Source organism: Arachis hypogaea, chromosome 14, assembly GCF_003086295.3.
Source record: "Arachis hypogaea cultivar Tifrunner chromosome 14, arahy.Tifrunner.gnm2.J5K5, whole genome shotgun sequence".
Lineage (NCBI taxonomy): Eukaryota > Viridiplantae > Streptophyta > Magnoliopsida > Fabales > Fabaceae > Arachis > Arachis hypogaea.
The window spans coordinates 107,967,235-107,989,051 of NC_092049.1; the positions used below are offsets into that span (position 1 = coordinate 107,967,235).

Consider the following 21,817-nt stretch of genomic DNA (forward strand, 5'->3'; position numbering starts at 1 on the left):
GACTCTGAAGATAAAAGTAAGAGAAGCTAAAATACAACAATCCAGAGATAACCTTTCAGAAATTTTCGAACAGGAAGAGGAGATGGCAGCCGAAAATAACAATAATGCAATGAGGATGCTTGGTGACTTTACTGCACCTAATTCCAATTTACATGGAAGAAGCATCTCCATTCCTGCCATTGGAGCAAACAACTTTGAGCTGAAACCTCAATTAGTTTCTCTGATGCAGCAGAACTGCAAGTTTCATGGACTTCCATCTGAAGATCCTTCTCAGTTCTTAACTGAATTCTTGAAAATATGTGATACTGTTAAGACTAATGGAGTAGATCCTGAAGTCTACAGGCTCATGCTTTTCCCTTTTGCTGTAAGAGACAGAGCTAGAATATGGTTGGACTCTCAACCCAAGGACAGCCTGAACTCTTGGGATAAGCTGGTCACGACTTTCTTAGCCAAGTTCTTTCCTCCTCAAAAGTTGAGCAAGCTTAGAGTGGATGTTCAAACCTTCAAACAGAAAGAAGATGAATCCCTCTATGAAGCTTGGGAAAGATACAAACAGTTGACCAAAAAGTGTCCTTCTGACATGCTTTCAGAATGGACCATCCTGGATATATTCTATGATGGTCTGTCTGAGTTATCTAAGATGTCATTGGATACCTCTGCAGGTGGATCCATTCACCTGAAGAAAACGCCTGCAGAAGCTCAAGAACTCATTGACATGGTTGCAAATAACCAGTTCATGTACACTTCTGAAAGGAATCCTGTGAATAATGGGACGCCTATGAAGAAGGGAGTTCTTGAGGTTGATACTCTGAATGCCATATTGGCTCAGAACAAAATATTGACTCAGTAAGTCAATATGATTTCTCAGAGTCTGAATGGAATGCAAGCTGCATCCAACAGTACTCAAGAGGCATCTTCTGAAGAAGAAGCTTATGATCCTGAGAACCCTGCAATAGCAGAAGTGAATTACTTAGGTGAACCTTATGGAAACACCTATAACTCATCATGGAGAAATCATCCAAATTTCTCATGGAAGGATCAAAAGCCTCAACAAGGCTTTAATAATGGTGGAAGAAACAGGTTTAACAATAATAAACCTTTTCCATCATCCACTCAGCAACAGACAGAGAACTCTGAACAAAATATTTCTAATTTAGCAAACTTAGTCTCTGATCTATCTAAGGCCACTGTAAGTTTCATGAATGAAACAAGGTCTTCCATTAGAAATCTGGAAGCACAAGTGGGCCAGCTGAGTAAAAGGATCACTGAAATCCCTCCTAGTACTCTCCCAAGCAATACAGAAGAGAATCCAAAAGGAGCGTGCAAGGCCATTGACATAAGCACCATGGCTGAACCTGTAAGGGAAGGAGAGGACGTGAATCCCAAGGAGGAAGACCTCCTAGGACGTCCAGTGATCAATAAGGAGCTTCCCTCTGAGGAACCAAAGGAATCTGAGACTCATCTAGAGACCATAGAGATTCCATTGAACCTCCTTATGCCATTTATGAGCTCTGATGAGTATTCCTCTTCTGAAGAGAATGAGGATGTTACTGAAGAGCAAACAGCCAAGTTTCTTGGTGCAATCATGAAGCTGAATGCCAAAATATTTGGCATTGATACTTGGGAAGTTGAACCTCCCTTGTTCATCAATGAACTAAGTGATCTGGATCAACTGACATTGCCTCAGAAGAGACAGGATCCTGGAAAGTTCATAATACCTTGTACCATAGGCACCATGATCTTTAAGGCCCTGTGTGACCTTGGTTCAGGAATAAACCTCATGCCCCTCTTTGTAATAGAGAAACTGGGAATCTATGGAATGCAAGCTGCTAAAATCTCATTAGAGATGGCAGATAATTCAAGAAAACAGGCATATGGACAAGTAGAGGACGTGTTAGTAAAGGTTGAAGGCCTTTACGTCCCTGCTGATTTCATAGTCCTGGATACTGGAAAGGAAGAGGATGAATCCATCATCTTAGGAAGACCTTTCCTGGCCACAGCAAGAGCTGTGATTGATGTTGACAGAGGTGAACTAGTCCTTCAATGGAATGAGGACTCCCTTGTATTTAAAACTCAAGGATCTCCCTCTGCAACCATGGAGAGGAAGCATGAAAAGCTTCTCTCAAAGCAGAGTCAACCCAAGCCCCCACAGTCAAACTCTAAGTTTGGTGTTGAACTCCCATATCCAAACTCTAAGTTTGGTGTTGGAGAGTCTCAACAATGCTCTGAACATCTGTGAGGCTCCATGAGAGCCTACTGTCAAGCTATTGACATTAAAGAAGCGCTTGTTGGGAGGCAACCCAATTTTTTATTTATCTAACTATATTTTTCTTAATTATATGTCTTTATAGGTTCATGATCATGAGGAGTCACAAAATAAATATAAAAATTGAAAACGGAATCAAAAACAGCAGAAGAAAAATCACACCCTGGAGGAGCATCTGCCTGGCGTTCAACGCCAGAACAGAGCATGGTTCTGGCGCTGAACGCCCAAAATGGGCAGTATTCTGGCGCTGAACGCCCAGAACAAGCATGGTTCTGGCGTTCAACGCCAGAAATGGCAACAAATGGGCGTTGAACGCCCAAAATGGGCACCAACCTGGCGCTGAACGCCCAGAGTTGTGTGCAAAGGCATTTTACATGCCTAATTGGTGCAGGGATGCAAATCCTTGACACCCCAAGATCTGTGGACCCCACAGGATCATCTCAGGATCTGTGGACCCCACATGATCACCTCAGGATCTGTGGACCCCACAGGATCCCCACCTACCTCCACTCACTTCTTCTCACCACTCTCTTTCACACAACCCCATAAACACTCTTCCCCAAAAACCCTTCACCAATCACCTCAATCTCTCTTCCCCATCACCTCTTCACCACTCACATCCATCCACTCTTCCCCATAAACCTACCTCATAAACTCCACCTACCTTCAAAATTCAAAACCAATTTACCACCCAAACCCACCAATATGGCCGAAACCTTCCCCCCTCCCTTCCCTATATAAAGCCCTCCATTCTTCATCAAATTCACACAACACACCCCTCTACACCCTTCTTAGCCGAAACACTTCCCACTCTCCCTCTCCTCCATTTCTTCTTCTTCTTCATCTATTCTTTCTTTTATTGCTCGAGGGCGAGCAAAATTCTAAGTTTGGTGTGGTAAAAGCATAAGCTTTTTGTTTTTCCATTACCATTGATGGCACCTAAGACCGGAGAATCCTCTAGAAAGGGGAAAGGGAAGACAAAAGCTTCCACATCCGAGTCATGGGAGATGGAAAGGTTCATCTCCAAAGCCCATCAAGACCACTTCTATGATGTTGTGGCCAAGAAGAAGGTGATCCCTGAGGTCCCTTTCAAACTCAAAAGAAATGAGTATCCGGAGATCCGACATGAAATTCAAAGAAGAGGTTGGGAAGTTCTAACAAATCCCATCCAACAAGTCGGCATCCTAATGGTTCAAGAGTTCTATGCTAATGCATGGATCACCAAGAACCATGATCAAAGTAAGAACCCGGATCCAAAGAACTATGTTACAATGGTTCGGGGAAATACTTGAATTTTAGTCCAGAAAATGTGAGGTTAGCGTTCAACTTGCCAAACATGGAAGAGAACGCACGCCCCTACACAAGGAGAGTCAACTTTGATCAAAGGTTGGACCAAGTCCTTATGGACATATGTGTAGAAGGAGCTCAATGGAAAATTGACTCCAAAGGCAAGCCGGTTCAACTAAGAAGATTGGACCTCAAGCCTGTAGCTAGAGGATGGTTGGAGTTCATTCAATGCTCAATCATTCCCACTAGCAACCGGTCTGAAGTTACTGTAGACCGGGCCATCATGATCCATAGCATCATGATTGGAGAAGAGGTGGAAGTTCATGAGATTATACCTCAAGAACTCTACAAGGTGGCTGACAAGTCCTCCACTATGGCAAGGTTAGCCTTTCCTCACCTCATTTGCCACCTATGCAATTCGGCTGGGATTGACATAGAGGGAGATATCTTCATCAAAGAGGACAAGCCCATCACTAAGAAAAAGATGGAGCAAGCAAGAGAGCCCATTCATGGAGCTCAAGAGGCGTATGAAGCTCATCACCATGAGATCCCGGAGATGCCTCAAATGCACTTTCCTCCACAAAACTATTGGGAGCAAATCAACACCTCCCTAGGAGAATTGAGTTCCAATATGGGACAACTAAGGGTGGAACATCAAGAGCACTCCATCATGCTTCATGAAATAAGAGAAGATCAAAAAGCAATGAGGGAGGAGCAACAAAGACAAGGAAGAGACATAGAAGAGCTCAAGGACATCATTGGTTCCTCAAGAAGGAAACGCCACCATCACTAAGGTGGATTCATTCCTTGTTCTTATTTCTTCTGTTTTTCGTTTTCTATGTTATGTGCTTATCTATGTTTGTGTCTTCATTACATGATCATTAGTAGTAGTAACTATGTCTTAAAGTTATGAATGTCCTATGAATTCATCACCTCTCTTAAATAAAAAATGTTTTAATTCAAAAGAACAAAAAGTACATGAGTTTCGAATTTATCCTTGAACTTAGTTTAATTATATTGATGTGGTGACAATGCTTCTTGTTTTCTGAATGAATGCTTGAACAGTGCATATGTCTTTTGAAGTTGTTGTTTAAGAATGTTAAATATGTTGGCTCTTGAAAGAATGATGACTAGGAGACATGTTATTTGATAATCTGAAAAATCATAAAAATGATTCTTGAAGCAAGAAAAAGCAGCAAAGAACAAAGCTTGCAGAAAAAAAAAATTAGGCGAAAAAAATAGAAAGAAAAAAAAAAAAGAAAAAGCAAGCAGAAAAAGCCAATAACCCTTAAAACCAAAATGCAAGGGTAATAAAAAGGATCCCAAGGCTTTGAGCATCAGTGGATAGGAGGGCCTAAAGGAATAAAATCCTGGTCTAAGCGGCTAAACCAAGCTGTCCCTAACCATGTGCTTGTGGCGTGTAGGTGTCAAGTGAAAACTTGAGACTGAGCGGTTAAAGTCAAGGTCCAAAGCAAAAAAAGAGCGTGCTTAAGAACCCCGGACACCTCTAATTGGGGACTTTAGCAAAGCTGAGTCACAATCTGAAAAGGTTCACCCAAATTATGTGTCTGTGGCATTTATGTATCCGGTGGTAATACTGGAAAACAAAGTGCTTAGGGCCACGTCCAAGACTCATAAAGAAGCTGTGTTCAAGAATCATCATACTGAACTAGGAGAATCAATAACAATATCTGAACTCTGAGTTCCTATAGATGCCAATCATTCTGAACCTCAATGGATAGAGTGAGATGCCAAAACTATTCAAGAGGCAAAAAGCTATAAGTCCCGCTCATTTGATTGGAGCTATGTTTCATTGATAGTTTGGAATTTATAGTCTATTCTCTTTCTTTTATCCTATTTGATTTTCAGTTGCTTGGGGACAAGCAACAATTTAAGTTTGGTGTTGTGATGAGCGGATAATTTATACGCTTTTTGGCATTGTTTTTAGTATGTTTTTAGTAGGATCTAGTTACTTTTAGGGATGCTTTCATTAGTTTTTATATTAAATTCACATTTTTGGACTTTACTATGAGTTTGTGTGTTTTTCTATGATTTCAAGTATTTTCTATGAAATTGAGGGACTTGAGCAGAAATCAGATTCAGAGGTTGAAGAAGGACTGCTGCTGCTGTTGGATTCTGACCTCCCTGCACTCAAAGTGGATTTTCTGGAGCTACAGAACTCGAAATGGCGCGCTTCCAATTGCGTTGGAAAGTAGACATCCAGGGCTTTCCAGAAATATATAATAGTCCATACTTTGGCCAAGAATAGACGACGTAAACTGGCGTTCAATGCCAGCTTTCTGCCCAAATCTGGCGTCCAGCGCCAGAAAAGGAGCCAAAACCAGAGTTGAACGCCCAAACTGGCACAAAAGCTGACGTTCAACTCCAAGAAGGACCTCTACACGTGCAACACTCAAGATCAGCCCAAGCACACACCAAGTGGGCCCCGAAAGTGGATTTATGCATCAATTACTTACTTCTGTAAACCCTAGTAGCTAGTTTATTATAAATAGGACCTTTTACTATTGTATTAGAGATCTTTGGTCTCAGTTTTAATCCGTTGTTCATCTTAGGAGACTATTGATCACGTTTTAGGGGGCTGGCCATCTCGGCCATGCCTGGACCTTTCACTTATGTATTTTTAACGGTAGAGTTTCTACACTCCATAGATTAAGGTGTGGAGCTCTGCTGTTCCTCAAAGATTAATGCAAAGTACTACTGTTTTCTATTCAATTCATCTTATTTCGCTTCTAAGATATTCATTCGCTCTTCAACCTGAATGTGATGAACGTGACAATCATCATCATTCCCTATGAACGCGTGCCTGACAACCACTCCCGTTCTACCTTCGACTGAATGAGTATCTCTTAGACCTCCTAATCGGAATCTTCGTGGTGTAAGCTAGAATGATGGCGGCATTCAAGAGAATCCGGAAGCTCTAAACCTTGTCTGTGGTATTCCGAGTAGGATTCAATGATTGAATGACTGTGACGAGCTCCAAACTCGCGATTGCTGGGCGTAGTGACAGACGCAAAAGGATAGTAAATCCTATTCCAGCATGATCGAGAACCGACAGATGAATAGCCGTGCCGTGACAGGGTGCGTTGACCATTTTCACTGAGAGGATAAGATGAAGCCATTGACAAAGGTGATGCCTCCAGACGATTAGCCGTGCCGTGACAGGGCATTTGGATCATTTTCCCGAGAGAAGACCGAAAGTAGCCATTGACAATGGTGATGTATCACATAAAGCCAGCCATGGAAAGGAATAAGACTGATTGGATGAAGATAGCAGGAAAGCAGAGGTTCAGAGGAACGAAAAGCATCTCCATTCGCTTATCTGAAATTCCTGCCAATGATTTACATAAGTACCTCTATCCCTATTCTATTATTTATTTTCGAAAACCCATTACTATTTTATATCCACCTGACTGAGATTTACAAGGTGACCATAGCTTGCTTCATACCAACAATCTCCGTGGGATTCGACCCTTACTCATGTAAGGTATTACTTGGACGACCCAGTGCACTTGCTGGTTAGTTGTGCGAAGTTGTGAACCATAGTATTGGCATCATGTTTTTGGCTCCATTTCCAGGGAAAGAAAGAGCGATGAATTTTACATAATTAAAGTGTAATCACAATTTCTGCGCACCATGGAGCTTGGCAGATATAGTAGGCATCAGCCCTCAAGTCTATGAGTACCAGATATTTTTAGAAGAAGGAGCATGGCCTGTTCGTCAACCTCAAAGGCGGCTGAACCCCACCATTCTAGAGGTTGTCAAGAAGGAAGTGACCAGGCTGCTTGAAGCTGACATCATCTATCCAATCTCGGATAGTGAATGGGTCAGCCCAGTACAAGTGGTGCCCAAGAAGTCTGGAGTCACAACAGTAAAGAATTAGCATGGAGAACTCATTGCAACTAGAGTGCAAAATTCCTGGAGGGTGTGCATTGATTATAGGCGCCTCAACCAGGCTACTCGCAAGGATCACTACCCACTGCCCTTCATCGATCAGATGCTTGATCGCCTGTCAGGTAAAATCACACTACTGTTTTCTACATGGTTACACTGGCTATTTTTAAATTCATATAGCTCCTGAAGACCAGGAGAAAACTACTTTTACATGTCCCTTTGGAACGTTTGCATACAAGAGGATGCCTTTTGGCTTATGTAATGCACCGGCTACGTTTCAAATGTGCATAATGAGCATTTTCTCAGATCTCCTTGAGAACTATATGGAAGTTTTCATGGATGACTTTAGTGTGTATGGTGATTCGTTTAACCTTTCCTTGGATAGTTTAGCTAGAGTATTAGACAGGTGTGTTAGTTCAAACCTTGTATTAAATTTTGAAAAATGTCATTTTATGGTAAAACAAGGTATTGTTCTAGGACACGTTGTTTCTAATACTGGTATTTTAGTTGATCCAGCAAAGGTAGATGTCATTTCTAGTTTACTTTACTCCTCCTCCGTGAGGAAAGTCCGTTCGTTCCTTGGTCATGCAGGTTTCTACGGAGATTTATCAAGGACTTCAGTAAGGTAGCATTGCCTTTATCCCGACTGCTACAGAAAGATGTTGAGTTCGAGCTGAGTGAGGACTGCATGGACGCGTTTGATAAGCTGAAGATTGCCTTGACTCAAGCTCCGATTGTGAGAGGACCCGACTGGAGCCAGCCATTTGAGATTATGTGTGACGCCTCCAACCATGCAGTAGGAGCGGCGCTGGCTCAGCGCGAAGGTAAGGACCCTTTTATAATTGCTTATGCCTCTAAGACCTTAGACGTTGCTCAGTCTAATTATACTACCACTGAAAAAGTGCTTCTGGCTATTGTTTTTGCTCTGGATAAAATCTGAGCCTATCTACTTGGTACTAAGATGGTAGTATACTCAGACCATGCAACTCTAAAATATTTGTTAGCTAAAAAAGAGTCTAAACCAAGGTTAATACGTTGGATATTGTTGTTGTAAGAATTTGATTTAGAAATTAAAGATAGGAGTGGTTCCCAGAATTTAGTGGCAGACCACTTGAGTCACCTAGAGCACTGGTGCACGAAATTGTGATCTCCAGGCTCGAACAAATCCTGGTAATGGCTCCAAAGCTTGGTGCTCTGATCTTAATTCATAGTTGTCACAACTTCGATACAACTAACCAGCAAGTGCACTAGGTCGTCCAAGTAATACCTTACGTGAGTAAGGGTTGAATCCCACGGAGATTGTTGGTATGAAGCAAGCTATGGTCACCTTGTAAATCTCAGTCAGGCAGATATAAAGTGATAATGGAGTTTTCGAATAATAAATAATAGAATAGGGATAGAGGTACTTATGTAAATCATTGGTAGGAATTTCAGATAAGCGAATGGAGATGCTTTTCGTTCCTCTGAACCTCTGCTTTCCTGCTATCTTCATCCAGTCAGTCTTACCCCTTTCCATGGCTGGCTTTATGCAAGGGCATCACCGTTGTCAGTGGCTACATCCCCTCCTCTCAGTGAATAATATGCTCACGCACCCTGTCACGGCACGGCTATTCATCTGTCGGTTCCCGATTATGCTGGAATAGGATTCACCCTCCTTTTGCGTCTGTCACTAACGCCCAGCACTCGCGAGTTTGAAGCTCGTCACAGTCATTCAATCATTGAATCCTACTCAGAATACCACAGACAAGGTTTAGACCTTCCGGATTCTCTTGAATGCCGCCATCATTCTAGCTTACGCCACGAAGATTCCGGTTAAGAGATCTAAGAGATATTCATTCTAGCTTATTTCATGTAGAACGGAAGTGTTTGTCAGGCACGTGTTCATAGGGGAGATGGTGATGAGCATCACACATAATCATCACCTTCATCACGTTCTTGGGTGCGAATGGATATCTTAGAAGCGAAATAAGATGAATTGAATAGAAAACAGTAGTACTTGCATTAATCTTTGAGGAACAGCAGAGCTCCACACCTTAATCTATGGAGTGTAGAAACTCTACCGTTAAAAATACATAAGTGAAAGGTCCAGGCATGGCTGAGATGGCCAGCCCCCAAAATGTGATCAAAGGATCATAAGGTAATCCAAAGATGTCTAATACAATAGTAAGAGGTCCTATTTATAATAAACTAGCTACTAGGGTTTACATGAGTAAGTATTTGATGTATAAATCCACTTTCGGGGCCCACTTGGTGTGTGTTTGGGCTGAGCTTAAGTGTTGCACGTGCAGAGGCCATTTGTGGAGTTGAACGCCAGTTTTTGTGCTAGTTTGGGCGTTCAACTCTGGTTTTGGATCCTTTTCTGGCGCTGGACGCCAGATTTGGGTAGAAAGCTGGCGTTGAACGCCAGTTTATGTCGTCTATTCTTGGCCAAAGTATGGACTATTATATATTGCTGGAAAGCCCTGGATGTCTACTTTCCAACGCAATTGGAAGCGCGCCATTTCGAGTTCTGTAGCTCCAGAAAATTCACTTTGAGTGCAGGGAGGTCAGAATCCAACAGCATCAGCAGTCCTTTTTCGACCTCTGAATCTGATTTCTGCTCAAGTCCCTCAATTTCAGCCAGAAAATACCTGAAATCACAGAAAAATACACAAACTCATAGTAAAGTCCAGAAATGTGAATTTAACACAAAATCTATTAAAAACATCCCTAAAAGTAACTAGATCCTACTAAAAACATACTAAAAACAATGTCAAAAAGCGTATAAATTATCCGCTCATCACAACACCAAACTTAAATTGTTGCTTGTCCCCAAGCAACTGAAAATCAAAATAGGATAAAAAGAATAGAATATACTATAAATTCCAAACTATCAATGAAACAGAGCTTCAATCATATGAGCGGGACTTATAGCTTTTTGCCTCTTGAATAGTTTTGGCATCTCACTTTATCTATTGAGGTTCAGAATGATTGGCATCTATAGGAACTTTAGATTTCGAATAGTGTTATTGACTCTCTTAGTTCAGTATGATGATTCTTGAATACAGCTTCTTTATGAGTCTTGGCCGTGGCCCTAAGCACTTTGTTTTCCAGTATTACCACCGGATACATAAATGCCACAGACACATAATTGGGTGAACCCTTTCAGATTGTGACTCAGCTTTGCTAAAGTCCCCAATTAGAGGTGTCCAGGGTTTTTAAGCACACTCTTTTTTTGCTTTGGACCTTGACTTTAACCGCTCAGTCTCAAGTTTTCACTTGACACCTACACGCCACAAGCACATGGTTAGGGACAGCTTGGTTTAGCCGCTTAGACCAGGATTTTATTCCTTTAGGCCCTCCTATCCACTGATGCTCAAAGCCTTGGGATCCTTTTTATTTCCCTTGCCTTTTGGTTTTAAGGGTTATTGGCTTTTTGCTCTTGCCTCTTGGTTTTAAGAGCTTTGGCTTTTTCTGCTTGCTTTTTCTTTTTCTTTCTATATTTTTTTTTCGTCTATTTTTTTTTTCTACAAGCTTTGTTCTTTGCTGCTTTTTCTTGCTTCAAGAATCATTTTTATGATTTTTCAGATTATCAAATAACATGTCTCCTAGTCATCATTCTTTCAAGAGCCAACATATTTAACATTCTTAAACAACAACTTCAAAAGACATATGCACTGTTCAAGCATACATTCAGAAAACAAGAAGCATTGTCACCACATCAATATAATTAAACTAAGTTCAAGGATAAATTCGAAACTCATGTACTTCTTGTTCTTTTGAATTAAAACATTTTTCATTTAAGAGAGGTGATGGATTCATAGGACATTTATAACTTTAAGACATAGTTACTAACTACTAATGATCATGTAATGAAGTCACAAACACAGATAAGCACATAACATAGAAAACGAAAAACAGAAGAAATAAGAACAAGGAATGAATCCACCTTAGTAATGGTGGCGTTTCCTTCTTGAGGAACTAATGATGTCCTTGAGCTCTTCTATGTCTCTTCCTTGTCTTTGTCGCTCCTCCTTCATTGCTTTTAGATCTTCTCTGATTTCATGAAGGATGATGGAGTGCTCTTGATGTTCCACCCTTAGTTGCTTCCAATAATTGTGTGGAAGAAAATGTATCCCCTGAGGTATCTCAGGGATCTCTTGATTTGCAGTCAAATGTTCTACCACTGAGCTATAGACCCTTGATGGAAGCTTTTGTCTTCCCTTTCCTCTTTCTAGAGGTTTCTCTGGCCTTAGGTGCCATCAATGGTTATGAAAAAAAACAAAAAAGCTATGCTTTTACCACACCAAACTTAGAATGTTGCTCGCCCTCGAGCAAAAGAAGAAAGAATAGAAGAATAAGAAGATGTGGAAATAAAAACTAGGATTATGAGGAGGTAAAGTGGGGATCCTGTGGGGTTCACAGATCCTGAGATGATCCTGTGGTGTCCACAGATCCTGAGGTGTCAAGGCATTTACATCCCTGCACCAATTTAGGCATGCAAAATGCCCTTGCACACAACTCTGGGCGTTCAGCGCCAGGTTGGTGCTCTTTTTGGGCGTTCAACGCCCCTTTGCTGCCTTTTCTGGCGTTGAACGCCAGAACCATGCTTGTTCTGGGCGTTCAGCGCCAGGATGCTCCTATTCTGGGCATTCAGCGCCAGAACTATGCTCTGTTCTGGCGTTTGAACGCCAGACAGATGCTCCTCCAGGGTGTGATTTTTCTTCTGCTGTTTTTGATTCCGTTTTCAATTTTTATATTTATTTTGTGACTCCACATGATCATAAACCTAAGAAAACATGAAAACAATAAAAATAAGAATTAGATAAACATTGGGTTGCCTCCCAACAAGCGCTTCTTTAATGTCAATAGCTTGACAGTGGGCTCTCATGGAGCCTCACAGATGTGCAGAGCTTTGTTGAGACTCTCCAACACCAAACTTAGAGTTTGGATATGGGAGTTCAACACCAAACTTAGAGCTTGGTTGTGGCCTCCCAACACCAAACTTAGAGTTTGACTGTGGGGGCTCTGGTTGACTCTGCTTGGAGAGAAGCTTTTCCTGCTTCCTCTCCATGGTTGCAGAGGGAGATCCTTGAGTTTTGAATCCAAGGGAGTTCTCATTCCATTGAAGGAATATTTCACCTCTGTCAACATCAATCACAGCTCTTGCTGTGGCCAGGAAAGGTCTTCCTAGGATGATGGATTCATCCTCTTCCTTTCCAGTATCCAGGACTATGAAATCAGCAGGGATGTAAAGGCCCTCAACTTTTACCAATACATCTTCTACGTGTCCATAAGCCTGTCTTCTTGAGCTGTCTGCCATCTCTAGTGAGATTTTAGCAGCTTGCACCCCATAGATTCCCAGTTTCTCTATTACAGAGAGGGGCATGAGGTTTATTCCTGCACCAAGGTCACACAGAGCCTTAAAGATCATGGTGCCTATGGTACAGGGTATTATGAACTTTCCAGGATCCTGTCTCTTCTGAGGCAATGTCAGTTGATCCAGATCACTTAGTTCATTGATGAACAAGGGAGGTTCAACTTCCCAAGCATCAATGCCAAACAATTTGGCATTCAGCTTCATGATTGCACCAAGAAACTTGGCAGTTTGCTCTTCAGTGACATCCTCATTCTCTTCAGAAGAGGAATACTCATCAGAGCTCATGAAGGGCATAAGGAGGTTCAATGGGATCTCTATAGTCTCTAGATGAGCCTCAGAGTCCTTTGATTCCCCAGAGGGAAGCTCCTTATTGATCACTGGACGTCCCAGGAGGTCTTCCTCCTTGGGATTCACGTCCTCTCCTCTCCTCTCAGGTTCGGCCAAGGCACTTATGTCAATGGCCTTGCACTCTCCTTTTGGGTTCTCTTCTGTATTGCTTGGGAGAGTACTAGGAGGGATTTCAGTGATCCTTTTACTCAGCTGGCCCACTTGTGCTTCCAGATTTCTAATGGAAGACCTTGTTTCATTCATGAAACTTACAGTGGCCTTAGATAGATCAGAGACTAGATTTGCTAAATTAGAAGCATTTTGTTCAGAGTTCTCTGTCTGTTGCTGAGTTGATGATGGAAAAGGCTTGCTATTGCTAAACCTGTTTCTTCCACCATTATTAAAGCCTTGTTGGGGCTTTTGATCCTTCCATGAGAAATTTGGATGATTTCTCCATGTTGAGTTATAGGTGTTTCCATAAGGTTCACCTAAGTAATTTACCTCTGCTATTGCAGGGTTCTCAGGATCATAAGCTTCTTCTTCAGAAGATGCCTCTTGAGTACTGTTGGATGCAGCTTGCATTCCATGCAGACTCTGAGAAATCATATTGACTTGCTGAGTCAATATTTTATTCTGAGCCAATATGGCATTCAGAGTATCAACTTCAAGAACTCCCTTCTTCATAGGCGTCCCATTACTCACAGGATTCCTTTCAGAAGTGTACATGAACTGGTTATTAGCAACCATGTCAATGAGTTCTTGAGCTTCTGCAGGCGTTTTCTTTAGGTGAATGGATCCACCTGCAGAAGTGTCCAGTGACATCTTTGATAGCTCAGATAAACCATCATAGAATATATCCAGGATGGTCCATTCTGAAAGCATGTCAGAAGGACACTTTTTGGTCAACTGTTTGTATCTTTCCCAAGCTTCATAGAGAGATTCACCTTCTTTCTGTCTGAAGGTTTGAACATCAGCTCTAAGCTTGCTCAGCTTTTGAGGAGGAAAGTACTTGGCTAAGAAAGCCGTGACCAGCTTATCCCAAGAGTTCAGGCTGTCTTTAGGTTGAGAATCCAACCATAATCTAGCTCTGTCTCTTACAGCAAAAGGGAAAAGCATGAGCCTGTAGACTTCAGGATTTACGCCATTAGTCTTAACAGTATCACATATCTGCAAGAATTCAGTTAAGAACTGAAAAGGATCTTCAGATGGAAGTCCATGAAACTTGCAGTTCTGCTGCATTAGAGAAACTAATTGAGGTTTAAGCTCAAAATTGTTTGCTCCAATGGCAGGAATGGAGATGCTTCTTCCATGTAAATTGGAATTAGGTGCAGTAAAGTCACCAAGCATTCTCCTTGCATTGTTGTTGGGTTCGGCTGCCATCTCCTTTTCTTGTTCGAAATTTTCAATCAAGTTGTCTCTGGATTGTTGTAATTTAGCTTCTCTTAATTTTCTCTTCAGAGTCCTTTCAGGTTCTGGATCAGCTTCAACAAGAATGCCTTTTTCTCTGTCCCTGCTCATAAGAAAGAGGAGAACAAAAGAAAAGAAGAGGAATCCTCTATGTCACAGTAAAGAGGATCCTTATTGTTAGTAGAAGAAAAGAAGAAGAAATTCGAACACAGATAGAGTAGGGGGTTCGAATTTGGTGATGATGTGAGGAAGTAATGTTAGTTAATGAATGAATAAATAGAATAGGATGAGAGAGAGGGGGGAATTTTCGAAAATTATTTTTGAAAAGGAGTTAGTGATTTTTGAAAATTGGTTTTTGAAAGTTGTTAGTATTTTTTTTTTTCGAAATTTTTGAAATTAAAAATAAAAAATAAAATAATTAGTTAATTAAAAAGAAATTTTTGAAAAAAGGGGAAGATATTTTTGAAAATTAGAGAGAGAGAGTTAGTTAGGTGGTTTTGAAAAAGTTAAGAAACAAACAAAAAGTTAGTTAGTTAGTTGAAACAAATTTGAAAAGATAAGAAGTTAGGAAGTTAGAAAAGATATTTTGAAAAGATATTTTTGAAAAAGATAAGATAAGAAGATATTTTTGAAAAGATATGATAAAATTAGTTTTGAAAAAGATTTGATTTTTAAAATCACAATTAATGACTTGATTCATAAGAAATCACAAGATATGATTCTAGAACTCAAAGTTTGAATCTTTCTTAACAAGCAAGTAACAAACTTCAAATTTTTGAATCAAAACATTAATTGATTATGTTATTTTCGAAAATTTGTGATAGAAAATAAGAAAAAGATTTTTGAAAAATATTTTTGAAATTTTTCGAAAATAACTAATAATTTTGAAAAAGATTCGATTTTTGAAAAAGATTTGGAAAAAGATAAGATTCTCAAATTGAAAATTTGATTTGACTCATGAGAAACAATTTGATTTTAAAAATTTTTGAAAAAGTCAACTCAAATTTTCGAATTTGATGAGAGAAAAAAAAGGAAAGATATTTTTTTTGATTTTTGAATTTTTATGATGCAAGAGAGAAAAACACTAAAAAGATGCAATGCATGAAATTTTTAGATCAAAACATGTGATGCATGCAAGAATGCTATGAATGTCAAGATGAACACCAAGAACACTTTGAATGTCATGATGAACATCAAGAACATATTTTTGAAAAAAATTTTTAATGCAAAGAAAACATGCAAGACACCAAACTTAGAATTCTTTAATGCTTACGCACTAAGAATTCAAGAATGCATATGAAAAACATGAAAAGACACAAAACAAAAAATCATCAAGATCAAACAAGAAGACTTACCAAGAACAACTTGAAGATCATGAAGAACACTATGAATGCATGATATTTTCGAAATATGCAAGATGCATATGCAAGTGACACCAAACTTATAATGTGACTCAAGATTTAAACAAGAAACACAAAATATTTTTGACTTTTATGATTTTCTAATTTTTTTGGATTTTTATGTTATATTTTTCGAAAATTATATGAAAAAAGAAAAAAATAAGGATTCCAAAATTTTTAATATGAATTCCAGGAATCTTGCCATGTTAGTCTAAAGCCTCAGTCCAAATGAATTTAGACATGGCTTTACAGCCAGCCAGGATGCAACATATAATTACATGGGCTAGAGTGATTAGTTGAATACCAATCCCAAAGTAGTTTGGGTATGGCTTTACAGCCAGATATGATTCAACATATTTTATGAAACACTAGAATTCATTCTTAAAAATTTTGAAGCCATAGAATAATTTATTTTTTCTTGAAAACATTTTTATTTTTTTCGAAAACAAGTGAGAAAATTTTGAAATATTTTTGAAAAATTTTTGAAAAGAAAATAAAAAGAAAATTACCTAATCTGAGCAACAAGATGAACCGTCAGTTGTCCATACACGAACAATCCCCGGCAACGGCGCCAAAAACTTGGTGCACGAAATTGTGATCTCCAGGCTCGAACAAATCCTGGTAATGGCTCCAAAGCTTGGTGCTCTGATCTTAATTCATAGTTGTCACAACTTCGATACAACTAACCAGCAAGTGCACTGGGTCGTCCAAGTAATACCTTACGTGAGTAAGGGTCGAATCCCACGGAGATTGTTGGTATGAAGCAAGCTATGGTCACCTTGTAAATCTCAGTCAGGCAGATATAAAGTGATAATGGAGTTTTCGAATAATAAATAATAGAATAGGGATAGAGGTACTTATGTAAATCATTGGTAGGAATTTCAGATAAGCGAATGGAGATGCTTTTCGTTCCTCTGAACCTCTGCTTTCCTGCTATCTTCATCCAGTCAGTCTTACTCCTTTCCATGGCTGGCTTTATGCAAGGGCATCACCGTTGTCAGTGGCTACATCCCCTCCTCTCGGTGAATAATATGCTCACGCACCCTGTCACGGCACGGCTATTCATCTGTCGGTTCCCGATCATGCTGGAATAGGATTCACCCTCCTTTTGCATCTGTCACTAACGCCCAGCACTCGCGAGTTTGAAGCTCGTCACAGTCATTCAATCATTGAATCCTACTCAGAATACCACAGACAAGGTTTAGACCTTCCGGATTCTCTTGAATGCCGCCATCATTCTAGCTTACGCCACGAAGATTCCGGTTAAGAGATCTAAGAGATATTCATTCTAGCTTATTTCATGTAGAACGGAAGTGTTTGTCAGGCACGTGTTCATAGGGGAGATGGTGATGAGCGTCACACATAATCATCACCTTCATCACGTTCTTGGGTGCGAATGGATATCTTAGAAGCGAAATAAGATGAATTGAATAGAAAACAGTAGTACTTGCATTAATCTTTGAGGAACAGCAGAGCTCCACACCTTAATCTATGGAGTGTAGAAACTCTACCGTTAAAAATACATAAGTGAAAGGTCCAGGCATGGCTGAGATGGCCAGCCCCCAAAATGTGATCAAAGGATCATAAGGTAATCCAAAGATGTCTAATACAATAGTAAGAGGTCCTATTTATAATAAACTAGCTACTAGGGTTTACATGAGTAAGTATTTGATGTATAAATCCACTTTCGGGGCCCACTTGGTGTGTGTTTGGGCTGAGCTTAAGTGTTGCACGTGCAGAGGCCATTTGTGGAGTTGAACGCCAGTTTTTGTGCCAGTTTGGGCGTTCAACTCTGGTTTTGGATCCTTTTCTGGCGCTGGACGCCAGATTTGGGTAGAAAGCTGGCGTTGAACGCCAGTTTACGTCATCTATTCTTGGCCAAAGTATGGACTATTATATATTGCTGGAAAGCCCTGGATGTCTACTTTCCAACGCAATTGGAAGCGCGCCATTTCGAGTTCTGTAGCTCCAGAAAATCCACTTTGAGTGCAGGGAGGTCAGAATCCAACAGCATCAGCAGTCCTTTTTCGACCTCTGAATCTGATTTCTGCTCAAGTCCCTCAATTTCAGCCAGAAAATACCTGAAATCACAGAAAAACACACAAACTCATAGTAAAGTCCAGAAATGTGAATTTAACACAAAATCTATTAAAAACATCCCTAAAAGTAACTAGATCCTACTAAAAACATACTAAAAACAATGTCAAAAAGCGTATAAATTATCCGCTCATCAAGCACATTAAGAATGACTCCACTCCTATCAATGATGCTTTTCCATTTGATAGCTTGCACACAATATCTGAGGTAGTTCCTTGGTATGCACCTATAGCCAATTATTTTGTTAGTCATACCTTCCCTCCCAATTTTACTAAGTGTTCCGAGGGTTACCTGAAACTGAAGGTCGATCTCGGATGAGATCTGCTGTGGTGGCCGGAGCTGTCGTGTCCGACTTGTTGGAACTAGTGGAGCTGGAGATGCTGCTGATCCTTCGTCACCGGAGGGTGGTGGTACCTGCAAGAGACTCCGATGCTTAAGTTAGCATGGGCTTAAAGTAGGTTTTTAGTAGAATCAGAGTATGATTTATACCTGGGTGCTCCAGTGTATTTATAGTAGTGTGGGCTGACTTTTCTAGATAAGATAAGTTAGTTATCTTATCTTATCTTTAAGTGAGGTCATCTTATCTCTCAGGGGAACCGCCTCTATCTTTCTAGGCTTTAGTTGCCTTTAGATTGGGCTATGTCCCTTAGTTTGGGCCGTCTTGGGCTTCTTGTAGCAATTTGGCCGAACTCTTTTAATGAAGAGGTCGGGAAAACTGACCTGAAGAGGTCGGTCGCTTTGTCTTCGATCACCCCAGGTCGGATAGCTCGACCCAGGGTATGAACAATGCCCCTGCTTGAGCTCGATCTTTGCCTTTTTAGGGTCGTGTCTTCAGACTTTGACCCTTTTAGAGAAGTCGAACTCGAGCATTTTACTTTTGGATTGATCTCTGGTTGAGGCTTCCTTGGATACGAAGCGTTTTCCTCTTCTTTTTATTTGTAGCGTGCATTGCGCTTTTCTTGGAAACGTGCGAGGGTAGTTTTAAAATCTCTTTAATATCCCTTTGCTGTTTCCTTTTTCCTTCTTTGCTACTTCATTTTTGAATTTCAAAAGACTTGCTTTCAGTTTCTTCTTCTCCTTTTTGCTTCGTTTTTCACTGAAATTGCTCCGTCCGTTTCTTCTCACGCCTTAGAGTTTTTTGGCTCGAGAGTTTTCAATCGTTACTTCTTCCTTTGCGTTTGCTTCTTCTTCCTTGACAGGTTGGTTATTTTCTTTTCCTTTTCTTGTATGCTTCTATCATACTGCTGCATGTGGTTTTTCTCTGAGAATCTTGATTTTCTTCAAAAAAGATTGTATCTTCCCTTTCGGTATTTTGTTTTCCTGATTTTCTGAAAAAAGCTTGCATCTTTGAGGTGATCTCTGTACCCTTTTACTGTGACGTGCACCTGGTAGTTTTGCTTCCTTAAGGTTTTCGCGATTTCTGTTTCTTTTTGTGGTCGTATCTCCTTGATCGAAGATCTTGGCCTTTGCGAATTTGTTTGGTAGACTGGGTCTATAGCTTTCATATACTTTTTCACGCTTGGGTGATAAACTATTCGTAGGAAAGGTTGTAACTTTTGATGTTTTTTGTTGATGATGATGACTTTTGTTACTACTTTGTGTGTAGTGCTATTTGCTATAGAAGGAATTGTATTTTGAGAGATGTTTTCAGGAGATAGATTGTCGACTTCTTTCTTTCCGGGCTTTTGCCTTGTTACTGCCTCCAAAGGGTGTCCCTGGACTTGAGTGTGAATCATGGGGTTTCCCTTTTACTGTCATATCTGTTTATTGTCCGAGTTGTTTCCTTATTTGACCAAGTTGTTTGGTAGTAACCCTATTTTCCTTTTCTTTCTATAGGAGTAGTTGACCCATGTCTTCTCGCAAAAATATTGTTGAGATGTCTACTAAGATCCCGGATGGCATGTCTGACTAGCTGGACTCTATTGTGTTGATGTGTGTTACAGTTGCTGACTCTGAGTATTGTGTGCGACTTAGGAGGCACCATAGGATTTGTAGTGATAGGGACCAAGAGAAGAACTATGAGTTAGTGTCACCTGACCCTGAGGAGAGGCTTAGTTTTCCCTCTTTGACTCAGGGGGAACGTCCCTTCTTCTATGCTTATAACTATTTCTTTAGTCAATTGAACATCACCATTCCTTTTACCCCCTTTTGAGACCGAGTTGTTGTGGTCCTGCAATGTAGCTCCTTCTCAACTCCACCCGAACTCTTGGGGTTTCATAAAAATCTTCCAATTATTGTGTCAAGAACTGGATATCCGACCTACCCAAACTCTCTTCCTTTATCTTTTCGTGTTGACGAAGCCTGGGGTAGCGAAGAAGAAAGCCTCCTGGGTTTCTTTTTGAGCTACTCAAGGAAAAAAGGTTTTCTCTATGTATGAGGAGCCCTTTAGGGACTTTAAAAACTACTACTTCAAGGTCCGAGCTATTGAGGGAGCTCGGCCCTTCTTTTTGGATGAAAATGATGAGCCTACCTTCCCTTTGAGCTGGTAGAAGAGTGTAATAGTATCCAGGTATTCCTGGGAAAGTCTGGATGAGGTCGAGCAGGCCTTTGTAAATGTGTTAGAGGAAAACTGGGGGGAACCCCCTCATCTTGATACAAAGAAGTTTCTTTCAGATCCTTCCCTTCTTCGAACTGAGCTAGGTAGTGGCCGACTTCTTGTCAATAGTTTTGCTTTGTGATTGAATGTTTATCTTCATCTGTTTGTGACTTGTTTTCTTGGTTTCTTTTTTGTAGAGATGGTGAAATCTACAGATTCTATGGAGCACTTTCGTAGGGCGAAGAAGGCGACAGCTGCTTCTAACATCTCAGCCAAGGCTGCGGAGGGAGAGTCTTCCCAGGTTCCTCCCAAGAGGCTAACATCGGGTGCTTCTAGGCCGAGAAAGGTTATTCCGACCCTTCAGGTCCGATTGTCCCCTCTGACCCAGTTCAGCCATCTACTAGTGCTGCCTCTTCTCCAACTGCTGGTCCTCCTCCTAAGAAACAAAAAACTGTTGAACCTTATGACTTGGATGCCCCAGATTTTGATGCTGTGGGGTTTGTTGATAATCAAATTGCTTCTTATGGTCGACTTCTCATGGATGACGTGTCCATTCTTCGTCACTTGAATTTTATCACCAATAACAGTATTCAGAAGGCCCATATGGGTGCAGCTTTGTTTCGAACTGTCCAGGGTTCCCCTGTTCATGCAACTAAGGAATTCTTGGAGGATGTGTTCCGAGGGTTACCTGAAACTGTAGGTCGATCTCGGACGAGATCTTCTGTGATGGTCGAAGATGATGTATCCGGCTATGAGTAGAGGCTGGAGCTGTCGTGTCCGACTTGTTGAACTTGGCTGTGCTACTGATCCTTCACCACCGGAGGGTGGGGGGTACCTGCAAGAGACTCCGATGCTTAAGTTAGCAAGGGTATTAAGCAGGTTTTTTGTAGAATCAGAGTATGAGTTATACCTGGGTGCTCCAGTGTATTTATGATGGTCATGGGCTGACCTTCTTAGGTAACATAAGTTAGTTATCTTATCTTATCTTATCTTTGGGTGAGGTCAGCTTATCTTTAAGGGAACCGCCTTTATCTCTATAGGCTTGGACTGCCTTTGGATATGGGTCATGTTCCTTTATTTGGGCCCTTTACTGGGCTTTTCTGGCAATTTGGCCGATCTCTTTGAGAAGAGGTCGGATAGTCGGACATGAAGAGGTCGGTCGCCTTGTCGCTAAACATCCCAGGTCGAATAGGTCAACCCAGGGTATGAACAGTGCCCCTGCTCGA

The 21,817-nt window shown here is 40.8% G+C and overlaps 2 non-coding genes across 2 annotated transcripts; one reads left to right on the forward strand and one right to left on the reverse strand.

The window, feature by feature from the left end:
• Positions 1–478: 478 nt before the first annotated feature.
• Positions 479–586, reverse strand: LOC112745707 (small nucleolar RNA R71). Its single transcript, XR_003173621.1, has one exon. It is a non-coding gene; the product is annotated as a small nucleolar RNA R71 (small nucleolar RNA).
• Positions 587–14,027: 13,441 nt separating this feature from the next.
• Positions 14,028–14,135, forward strand: LOC112746232 (small nucleolar RNA R71). The gene has a single exon (XR_003174127.1). It is a non-coding gene; the product is annotated as a small nucleolar RNA R71 (small nucleolar RNA).
• The last annotated feature ends 7,682 nt before the right edge of the window (positions 14,136–21,817 follow it).